At 43.5% G+C, this 11,097-nt stretch overlaps 1 long non-coding RNA gene across 1 annotated transcript; it reads right to left on the bottom strand.

Annotated features, from left to right (window-relative positions):
* Positions 1-8,931: 8,931 nt before the first annotated feature.
* Positions 8,932-10,412, bottom strand: LOC124667771. Its single transcript, XR_006991398.1, has 2 exons — positions 9,939-10,412; positions 8,932-9,840 (listed from the first exon to the last, which is right to left on the bottom strand). It is a non-coding gene; the product is annotated as an uncharacterized LOC124667771 (long non-coding RNA).
* Positions 10,413-11,097: the final 685 nt, after the last annotated feature.

The raw sequence follows: 11,097 nt of genomic DNA, 5'->3' as shown, positions 1-11,097 counted from the left end.
ACCAGTGATATGAAGTAATGTGTTGACCTTTAAATGCTTAGGTTCATACTTGCTCACTTGTAGAATTTAAATCAAAATAGTATTTAAATTGCACTAGTTATTTAAATCACATGAGATGATGAATCTCATTTAAATCACTTGTCTCAAATACTAAGTGTGAAGTGTTGAACTTGGTCAACATGGGATCATCCCTGGTTATTTGAGAAGATTAAATCTTAAGAAGATTCAATGAGAGGAAATTATTTCTCCAAATCAAGAGAAACCCTAATTTCAATTTTCAATGAGAGGAAATTATTTTCCGAATATGAAATAAAGAAACCCTAGCATAATTTGAGAATAAATGTTAAGTAGTGATGCTAGATCATTTGAGTGAGCCATTAAGGCTAATTAAGAGTACTTAAGTATTGTTTGGTGATTGTATCCTCGTATTCGTTTTTAGACGCTAGTACCGGAGACTACCAAGAGGAGGAGGTATTCTACCAGGAGGAAGAGCCAGAAAACTTTGATCACCTCACCAATCAAGGCAAGCTAACACTCTTGCAAGGTTCCCTTGTGCAAAGCTCTACCAGAGCAAGGCACCAATATTTTTACTTTATGCTTAATGCTCCTATCCCAAGTTTTTACTTTACAAGCTTTTTCTAAATTTTGTTTATCAAATTTTACCTTTTTGATTCATGTTTCACTTGGTTTAGATATAGAGTAGAACAAGAGCATCAAAGTTAGCCTAGAGCAAGACAAGCTAGTTAGCACCCCTCATGACTAGTTGCTAGTGCTAAACCAATAGAATTGACTACTCTAGAAGGGATCATGTGAAATAAAATGACTTTGAAAAACCTTGGAATGATGAGTCATTCTATTGAAAGATTTTGAAGGTGAATATGACTGGTGAATGACTTGGTGAATTTTACAAAAACTGATGGTTGGGTTCGGATGCGATACCATTCCAATTTGAAAGTACCCCCACAATACCCAATATGTGTAAGGGCTTAACTAGAAATTTATGTGCTTTAGTATGGGTTCCCTCTAAACAAGCGTCATCGGGGTTAGGCCGAGGGCTGCCTCCACAACAAACAAAACGATGCGATATGACGTGGAATGAGGTGAATGTCCGGCCCAAGCCCTGTGCAGTTCCCGGGTTGACTGCGGTTTTCACCGGGAGGCCAAGCTCATGGGGAGAGGTGCCTATACTAGAGTATGTAAGTGAAAGGTTATGGTTGGTAGTCCGCATACGGAGTATGGTAAATCAGGGCCAGTTAACCCTGACGGATTATTGCAAATATTGTGGCACAAGTGTACGACCTCCGCAGAGTGTAGAACTATTCGAATAGCCGTGTCCACGGTTATGGACGGTTGGAAAGGCCATACTTGTTCCGTCATCGGACCATTTTCAAAAATGTGACATACTTGTGACTTGAATTTGAAAGGTGAATGGTGACTTTAAATTGAATCACAACAGAGTTGTGGGAATGACACCGATGTTCCCACTTGAGTTAGTTTAGCAAATGAAGAGTCTTTTCTAAATGTTTATGAAATAAACTTGGCTTTATGCAAATAAACTTAGAGCTTAGCACCCCCTTACTATAGTTGATAGTGCTTACGCTAGTATTAGTTTGCGAGTACTTTAAAAGTACTCATGGCTTTGTCCCTGGCTATTCAAATGGCCAGACTATGAAGGTGAACAGCAGTACGAGGAAGATGGACAACATGACGTCTACGACAACTAGGACCGCTCCTGACGTCAAGCGTTGGCCTGTGGATTAGATAGCCACTACTACTTCGCTTCCGCTATTTGTGATGTTCGTTGATCGATAGATCAACTACTATTGTAATTTTGGGATCATGTGATCTACCTTTGTAAGACGATTATGTGTTGTAATAAATGATGACTCTATGATATTCAACTATTATGTCTCGCAACAACAATATTCCTGGGATTGCGATGTATGGCATAATAGGCATCTGGACTTAAAAATCCGGGTGTTGACATTTATCCATAGTGGCAACAGCACATCCACAACCTTAGAACTTTCTGTCACTGTCCCAGATTCAATGGAGGCATGAACCCACTATCGAGCATAAATACTCCCTCTTGGAGTCACAAGTATCAACTTGGCCAGAGCCTCTACTAGCAACGGGGAGCATGCAAGAACATAAACAACATATATGATAGATTGATAATCAACTTGACATAGTATTCAATATTCATCGGATCCCAACAAACACAACATGTAGCATTACAAATAGATGATCTTGATCATGATAGGCAGCTCACAAGATCAATCATGATAGCACAATGAGGAGAAGACAACCATCTAGCTACTGCTATGGACCCATAGTCCAGGGGTGAACTACTCACACATCGATCCGAAGGCGATCATGGTGATGAAGAGACCTCCGGGAGATGATTCCCCTCTCCGGCAGGGTGCCGGAGGCGATCTCCTGAATCCCCCGAGATGGGATTGGCGGCGGCGGCGTCTCTGGAAGGTTTCCCGTATCGTGGCTCTCGGTACTGGGGTATTCGCGACGAAGGCTTCAAGTATGCGGAAGGGTAGGTTTAGGGGCGACGCGAGGGACCCACACAACAGGGCCGCGCGGCCAGGGCCTGGGCCGCGCGGCCCTAGTGTGGCGTCGCCTCGTGGCCCCACTTCGTATCTCCCTCGGTCTTCTGGAAGCTTCGTGGAAAAATAAGACCCTAGGCGTTGATTTCGTCCAATTCCGAGAATATTTCCTTACTAGGATTTCTCAAACCAAAAACAGCGTAAAACAAGCAATCGGCTCTTCGGCATCTCGTCAATAGGTTAGTGCCGGAAAATGCATAATAATGACATATAATGTGTATAAAACATGTGAGTATCATCATAAAAGTAGCATGGAACATAAGAAATTATAGATACGTTTGAGACGTATCAAGCATCCCTAAGCTTAGTTCCTACTCGCCCTCGAGTAGGTAAACGATAACAAAGATAATTTCTTAAGTGACATGCTATCATAATCTATTGATCAATACTATTGTAAAGCATATGAGATGAATGCAGCGATTCGAAGCAATGGTGAAGACAATGAGTAAACAACTGAATCATATAGCAAAGACTTTTCATGAATAATACTTTCAAGGCAAGCATCAATAAGACTTGCATAAGAGTTAGACCTCCACAGAACACCGCCGCCGGCGAGCTCTCCGATGGTCCCCGACGACAGCACCGCCTCCATCTGGTTCGTGCCAACGAGAGGCGCCCAACGCACACCCGCGCGCATACAGGGACGCTCGGCATCGACCACGCGCATCCGCGCCGCCACGGTGACCACGTCCTCTGGAACGCGCAACGCATCGAGCATCTTCCGTGCGCCCCGCACGCTTCGCCAGCATGGCATCCACCTCGTCGCTCGGGCCCCACCTGTCATTCACCCGGGTAGCTCTCTATCTGGTGAGAAATCCTCTCCGATCTGGATCTGGACGATTTTGCGTCCAGGCCCCTGCATGTTCTAATTCCTCGACCCGCAACCCCTCCCTCTGTTCTTTTAACGAAAACCCCTGTAACTAATTCAAACCAACCCGGGGTCCTTCCCTTTTCTAAAATTAAAACTAAACCCTTTTTCTAATTAAACAAATACTATTTTTCTATTTTAAATACCAAATACTATTTTGTTAATAACTTTTAATTGGTAACTCCAATTAAAAAATGTTATATATGAATTTTGATCAGAAAAATGCACTGAACATGAATATGCCATCCATTCATCTCGTTTGCATCTCGCATCATGTCACGCGTTGATAGTTATGCATGTCCACCTTAAATATATGCGGAGTATTTCGGACACCGACTAGGGTTTTCCCCGCTCCGCTTAAATTTGAAGTAGCGCACCCTTGCCATGCTATGCCATGCTAACAACCACTTAACTTTGCCGGTAGAAAATGCAACTCCAACTCTAATTTGTTTGTCCGGGGTTCCGACTCCGATTAATATGGTTAAGTTGCATCGCACCATATCTGCCATGTCATGCATATCATCTTGATCATGCTGGATCTTCTTTATCCGTAGTTGTAAGACTTGCATACGTTGTGTGTTCCAGCATTTGCTTCTTTCCGGATAGGATCACGAAGTGTTGATGTGAGATACGACGAGTTCTCCGACAAGTTCTTCTGCAGCTTTCCACATGCGAGCCCTCTCTCTTCACCTATTTTACACTCTCCCTCGCATTGCTATCTTTATGTTGCGATTCTTTATCGAGTCACGTGTCCTATTCCACTTGTTTACCATAATTATCCTATATGTATCATTCCTCACCCATAGTCGTTGCTTGATGTTTGAGCCTTGCGAGTCGTAGGCGTGTTTAGGCTCTGTTGTTATCTCGATCTGATATCGGGATATGTTGGGTTATTGGGAGGTTATCACATGCTATATCAGTTCTTGGAGATAAACATGCTTTACTTATTTGTTAACAACTAAAATTGTAAGTAGAGGCATCTGTGAGCCCCTTTGCGAAAGCATCGGAACTTTGACTCGCTAATGTCCCCTAGGACCCGAGTTCTTGTTATCTGTTCCGAGATTGAGCGCTCTACCCGTACGTGGGGACGATTATTGGGACCCCCCCTCACCCTTTACATTTTCTCAAGTCAGTTGAAAAGGGGGGCACAACCTTGGTTTTATTTGCCTATGCCATGTATGCCATGCTTTACTTACTGTTGCCTTCGGGTGTTTATATTCTGTACTGTACCCCGCGGGAGGTTTAGCGAAGCATGTGGTTCGCATGCCTAGCCGCCGTCGCAAACCCTGAGTCCGCTTCGGAGTGCGGTCGGACTTCGTTACGGGTAGCTTAGTCGGTGGCCCCCCTAGACTTTCTTGTTGAACTGGGAACGGTCTTGTTGTGAGACATCCACCTGTCGTAAGTGGGTCGAGCATGCGTATGGTTACATTTGGGCAACCCCTGCAGGGTGTACATCTTATCGATAAGCCGTGTCCGCGGTTATGGACGATATGGAATTGTATAGCTTGATCATAGAACAACTTGCACCTTATACTTGTTGTTAATAATCTGATAATAAATTGATTAGTAATATAGCATTACTACAACCGATATCTAATAAAACTTGTCCACCGTTGAGTGCCTTTTACATTGCCTCTTCGCTTTTTTGAAGGGGATATGTGTATTTGGCTGGGTTATGTTTGTGTAGTATTTTACCTGTTACCTTATGCGCCCTCTTATCTTATCTGAGTAGACGGATGTTGTAGTGTGTCTCTATTGGTTATAGTTTTGCTGCCGCTAAACCTACCATATTGCCCTAGGCGATATATATATATATATATATATATATATACCAGCACTATTCTGCAACCAGTTGCAGAATAATATTCTGAGCACCGACTTGAACTTCCCTGGACACAAGGTTGTACTTCCCGGAGAACATGGTTGACCTTTCTGTCGAACATACCTGAACTTCCCATTCTCTTCAGAGCTACTGATTCTACTTTGTATTTCCCAACCATTTGTCGGAACTGTGCAAATGATATACCGTTGGATAGATAATGAAAAGCCGCAACTTTTTCATGTTCACAACTTTCGCAGATTAAGCACGGTTTAAATTTAATTTTAAAAATACGAAAACGCTTCTATATGGCCAGAAAACGAACTTTTAGTTTGATTTTCGAATCGCTTATCAGAAATGTACAAATGATATACCGTTGGATAGATAATGAAATTGCGCAACTTTTTTATGTTTTACGTTTTTTCAGAATCCTCACAGTTTTTGAATCATTTTGAAAATACCGAAATTCGGACGTACTTAAAAACGGGCGGACAATAATTTGGATGATTTGTTTCAACCGTTTGTCGGAATGATGCAAATGATATGGCGTTGGAAAGCTATGGACTAGGCGCAACTTTCTTATTCCAATTATTTTCTCTAATTCCTTACAGTTTATTAGAAAAACTCGAATTACTGTCCGCCCGTTTTATGTGACGGGCACCGAATGATTTTCCCCGCGATTTTCATGCGGTATAGTTAAACAATGAAATGATATACGGTTGGAAAGGTCTCAAAATGGCGCATCTTTTTCGTATCTACCATTTTTGCCAACTCCGAACGATTTGAAAATAATTTTAGAAGTTTTGAAATCATGTTTCCGTTATATTTTATGGGATAACGATTTGAATTTGATAAATTAGATCCATTTATTTGTTGTAAAATGTTGTAGTAATGAAATTAGACATATACTCTACCATATAAAGCTTTTGGTGACAATGATTGAAGTGTTTGCTGATCAAATCGATGAGATTTGAACAATAGATTTCCGCCCCGTAAAAACAGAGCATTGAACTTCCCTCGACACGAACTTGCACTTCTAGGGAAATGCGGTTGTACTTCTTAGCGCTGTTTCACAAAAGTGTTTAGTAAAATGACTATACGTTTCTCATACGGTGTCCGTTTGAGGTCCATGGCCACACAAAATGCTCAGCACAACCACGCACATCTGAACTTCCCGCGACATGTCCTTGTACTTTCTGGCCTTCGTGGTTGTACTTCCTGGAAATGTTTTGATACTAGTGTGTTTTATAAAAACTAGCATGTGTGCTTCGAAATGATAATTTTAGATTGTTCCTATATTCTATTTAAGAGATTTTGTACTTCTTGGATCCTAATATTTGAACTTCACAATGTTGCTATGTGAACTTATGTGGGGGTATTTTCTTGATGTAATTACAGCTTGTACTTCCCGTTGTCTCCGCCTGTACTTCTCGGAACCACTGCTCGTACTTCTTTGCAGATAACGGGATTATTTTGTTTTTTCCTACATTTGGACTTTGTCGGGTTTCTTGTACTTCATATATTAAGTGGGTGTGTTGCTCGTGTCGAATGGTTGTACTTCTCATTGTCAAGTATATGAACTTCCTTACGGGTGATGGGATTATTATTGTTTTTTTGCTATGTGAACTTATGTGAGGGTATTTTCTTTGAACACTTTTAATTCATGTAATTACGGCTTGAACTTCCTGTTGTCTCCGCCTGCACTTCTTGGAATCACTGCTCGTACTTCCTCGCAGATGATGGGATTATTTAGTTTTTTCTACATTTGAATTTTGTCGGTTTTCTTGTTTCCTATATTAAGTGGTTGTACTACTCGTGTTGAATGGTTGTACTTCTCGTTGCCGCTTGTACATCAATCATGGGATTATTTTGGACACTTTGTACATCCCTAGTCACCGCTTGTACTTCGTGTAGTAGGCGCTTGTACTTCTCGGAAGCACTTCTTGTACTTCTCCGTGGATTACGTGATTATTATTTTTTTGCATTTGTTTTTAGTCAGTTTTCTCGTATTTCCTATCTTAACTGGGTGCACTGCTCGCACCGAATGGTTTTACTTCTCAGCCTCAAGTACTTGAACTTTCCTACGGACGATGGGATTCTTTTGTTTTTTTGTACATTTTGGTTTTCTTGTACTTCTTATATTAAGTGGGTGTCTTGGTCGTGCCGAATGGGTGTACCTCTCAGCGTCAAGTATTCCTCGACGTGTACTATGTGTTCTTCATGTTGATTTTTTTATCTTCACTTTACGTCGCCCATGTACTTCCGGAGAGCGAAGTTATGTACTTTATGATATTGCCTTGAGTACTTCTTGGTGAATGTTTTTGGTGCCAACTATTGAGGTGGTGAGTGATCAAACCGATGAGATTTGCACAATTGATTTCCGCCCCGCAAAAAACAGAGCATTGAACTGCCCATTGACATGAGCTTGCACTGCTCATCCAATGAGCTTGAACTGCCCGACACGGTTTTAAGAAATGTTGAACTTCCTACCTGCGTGCCTGCCAAGGTTGAACTGCCTACCCTATGAAGGTTGAGCTTCCTCACTTGAGAGGTTGAGTTGGCTGCCCTTTGCAAGGTTGAGCTGCCTGCTCTAAGCAAGATTGAGCTGCCTATATTGCAAGTTTGAACTGCCTAGCTGGCAAGGTTGAACTACCCGCATTAAATATTTTTTCTAAAATATTGTACTTTTCGTAATTAAGTCAAGTACTTCACTCAAAATGCAGGCAGGGTGGTGGGGGCGGCTTCAGCGGACTCGCATGGGCGTACGCGCGGTGGCGGACTCACAGGGGCGCGAGCGGCAGACCCGCTCTGGCGCCGTGTCGGGCCTTCACGGGGCCGGTAGAGGACCTACACGAGGCGGCGGCGAAAGCACATCAGGGACGACGGGGGAGTCGGGATGGAGGGAGGTCGGCGATGAGTGGGTCGGGCGGGGAGGAGAGTGTCACGAGGCGGGGAAGGGGCCGCGTTATTTTTTTTTATTTAATGTTGCACATTTTCCCAACGTGGATGTGTACTTTCTATTCCTATAGTTTTTTTTCAAAACATTAATTCTTATACTTCCCACTTTTGTCTACTTCGCGCCTGCAAATATGAGTACTTCCTCACGGGTCACCGTTTTGTTTATGCATTTTAATCATTTTTCAGAAACTCGACAAAAATTTATTTGAACTATACACTATGAAGAATTATTTTTATAACTTGTTCAAACTACGGATGAATGAGTACTTCATGGACAGCTTGCTCGTACTTGTTTTATCTATGTTTAGCGTTACTTTTACACAGCCGAGCGAGCATATCTGTAACGCGGGACAACATGAGCGACACGTTTATACTGCATATGTGTTCGAGTGCAGCTGCCAAGTCTCTCGCCACACCTAAAAATAAAATGAACCGAGCTACTTCCATGGCTACCTACATACTTTCAATCTAAAATCAATTGAGCTGCTTCGATGGCTAGCGTTGACTTCCCAAATGAATGGAGGCTTGTGTGTTTTCTATACTGTACTAAAAATAAGCTTGTACTGTCCAACCTAGAAAACTTGTACTTTCTGCGAATAAGCAGAGGTGCTATCAGTTCCAAGATAAAAAACTGTGAACTCCTAGATTAACAGAGATTAGAGAGGGGATGAGGAGAAACACATAAGTCTTTTTCATGTGAACCCAATCGTGCCTATCTAGTCTTTTTTCTTCTTTCTTTCAGCCCTAGTGCACAGCAGCTCACGCACCAGATTGTTTCAGCAAAATACAAGCAAGTGCACGATAGCACTAGGAAAGCTAGACTTTTCATCTTGATCATTTTCTCTAAACTCGACTCTATGGGCCTAGATAATATCCCTACATCACTATGCATATCTCTACCAATCTTTTCTCTCCTTTCATATGCACACAACTATATTTCAATATCAGCAAATCAATCCGAACAAGCAAATCAAACTCAGCCAATCCGAGTAGCAGCAGAAGCTTCGCTTTTGCTCTGTGTTATAGTAGCAGGCGATAGAACTTCATGCGTGCTGCTGCAACAGGGGGCTCTTGGTTCATCAAAGCTTTACCCATGGCAGCAGCCTCGTGCGTCCTCCTACTGACTCCGCACTCCAGCACCTAGAAGCCATCCTTTGGCTCCCTCACCGGCGTATAACAGTGTCTTGCTTCCATCGCTTGGCTGCAGCTGCGGCGTGTCAAGCTTTGTGGCATCACAGGGAAGCTCAAATCAACAATTATCAGAAGTATAACACTATATCGCAGTGACGTTCAGATCAAAAATAATTAAATTAGAAGTGCATATCATATAAAAGAAGCTACCTAATGATCAAAGGAAGTATAGAACCATGTTCATCAGAAGTTCAGAGCGATGCAGATATGAATTGAGCTAACAAGAAAAATAAAGGAAAGAAAACCACGGTTGGCCATCTCGTTGATGCAGGATACAACGTTCACTGACCAAGCTGCTCCTCTCGTGCAACACCAGGGAAGATGCATCAGCAGCCGGCTGGCTGCCCGAGAGGGGCCAAACGCGAGATCACAGCCATGGGGTAGCGCTGGAGAACTAGGAACTGTTAATTTTTTGCTAAATAAATGTACTCGTACTGAAACAATGATGTGCTTGTTCTGCCCAGGAGTAAGCAACTGAACTTACTTCCTCAAAAGTGCGGCTGCAGCGGCTTTGAAAATAAAATAACATGGTAGCTTCGAGGGGGCAGCTTCGAGTGGACGAACGAATTCGGAGCGGACTGTGGCGATGGCTTCGCAGCGGCATCGGGGATCCTCCATGGCGCAGGGGACCGGCGACCTGCGACCGGCTGTGGCATCGGGAAACCAGGCGACGGAGGAGGACCAGTGGATCCCGCAGGTAGCAGGGTGCCGCAGAGGCGCACCTGCGACGACTAGAGCGCGGCGCCGGTGTCTGCAGACTGAGCGGCGACGAGGGCGTATCTCCAGATGAACTGCTCTTTCCTCCTTCAACCTGAGGCGTTCCCGTTCGATTTGGCAGCAGGAGAGCGGCGCGTCGAGGCAGAAGGTCAGAGATGGGAAGCGCGTGGAGCACCCAGGATGCCCACGATCCACTAGGGAGGTGGCGGTGCCGGCGGCGCAAGAGGCCAACGATGCGCGGGGAAGGTGCTGGCACCGGCGGCACGCGGGGAAGGGGACGGCGGCGCGTGGAGAAGGGGACGGCGGCGCGCGGGGAAGGGGACGGCCGCGCGCGAGGAAGGAAGCTGCGGTGCGCGGGGCAAGGTGCGGCGGCGCTCGTGGCGGTCGGCGGCCGGCGGCGTGTGGTTAGGTAGAAGCTGGGGATCGTGGGCTTTTTTTTTGAGGTGGGGATCGCGGGGAAGGGTGCTTTTTTTTGAGCGTGTGGTTAGGTAGAAGGTGAGTTATTCGGGCTGTTTTCCGGACCGGGCCTTATAAAGGCCGGTTGGTGCTCAGAATATTATTCTGAGCACTAGTTGCAAAATAGTTCAACCCTATATATATATATATATATATATATATATATATATATATATATATATATATATATATATATATAGGATAAATACTTCCTACTCCTGGGTGTAACTACACCCATGTCTCATATACTACCATACGGAAGTATGTACCATACTTTATCGGTTTGAGTATGTTCTTACACTATATCTAAGATATTCTAAACCAAGTTTGGTGGAAAAAAATGCAACTGAGCATGTAGTTTGCACTATATACCGAAATACATACATATGTATACGTAAAAATGAGTCTACGTAGAAAAATGTACATACTGCCTACAAAGTATTATATATACTACCAAAATATTCTAATAT

Source organism: Lolium rigidum, chromosome 6 (assembly GCF_022539505.1).
Source record: "Lolium rigidum isolate FL_2022 chromosome 6, APGP_CSIRO_Lrig_0.1, whole genome shotgun sequence".
Lineage (NCBI taxonomy): Eukaryota > Viridiplantae > Streptophyta > Magnoliopsida > Poales > Poaceae > Lolium > Lolium rigidum.
The sequence above is the reverse complement of the archived record's forward strand: the minus strand, read 5'-3'. Positions and strand labels throughout refer to the sequence as shown.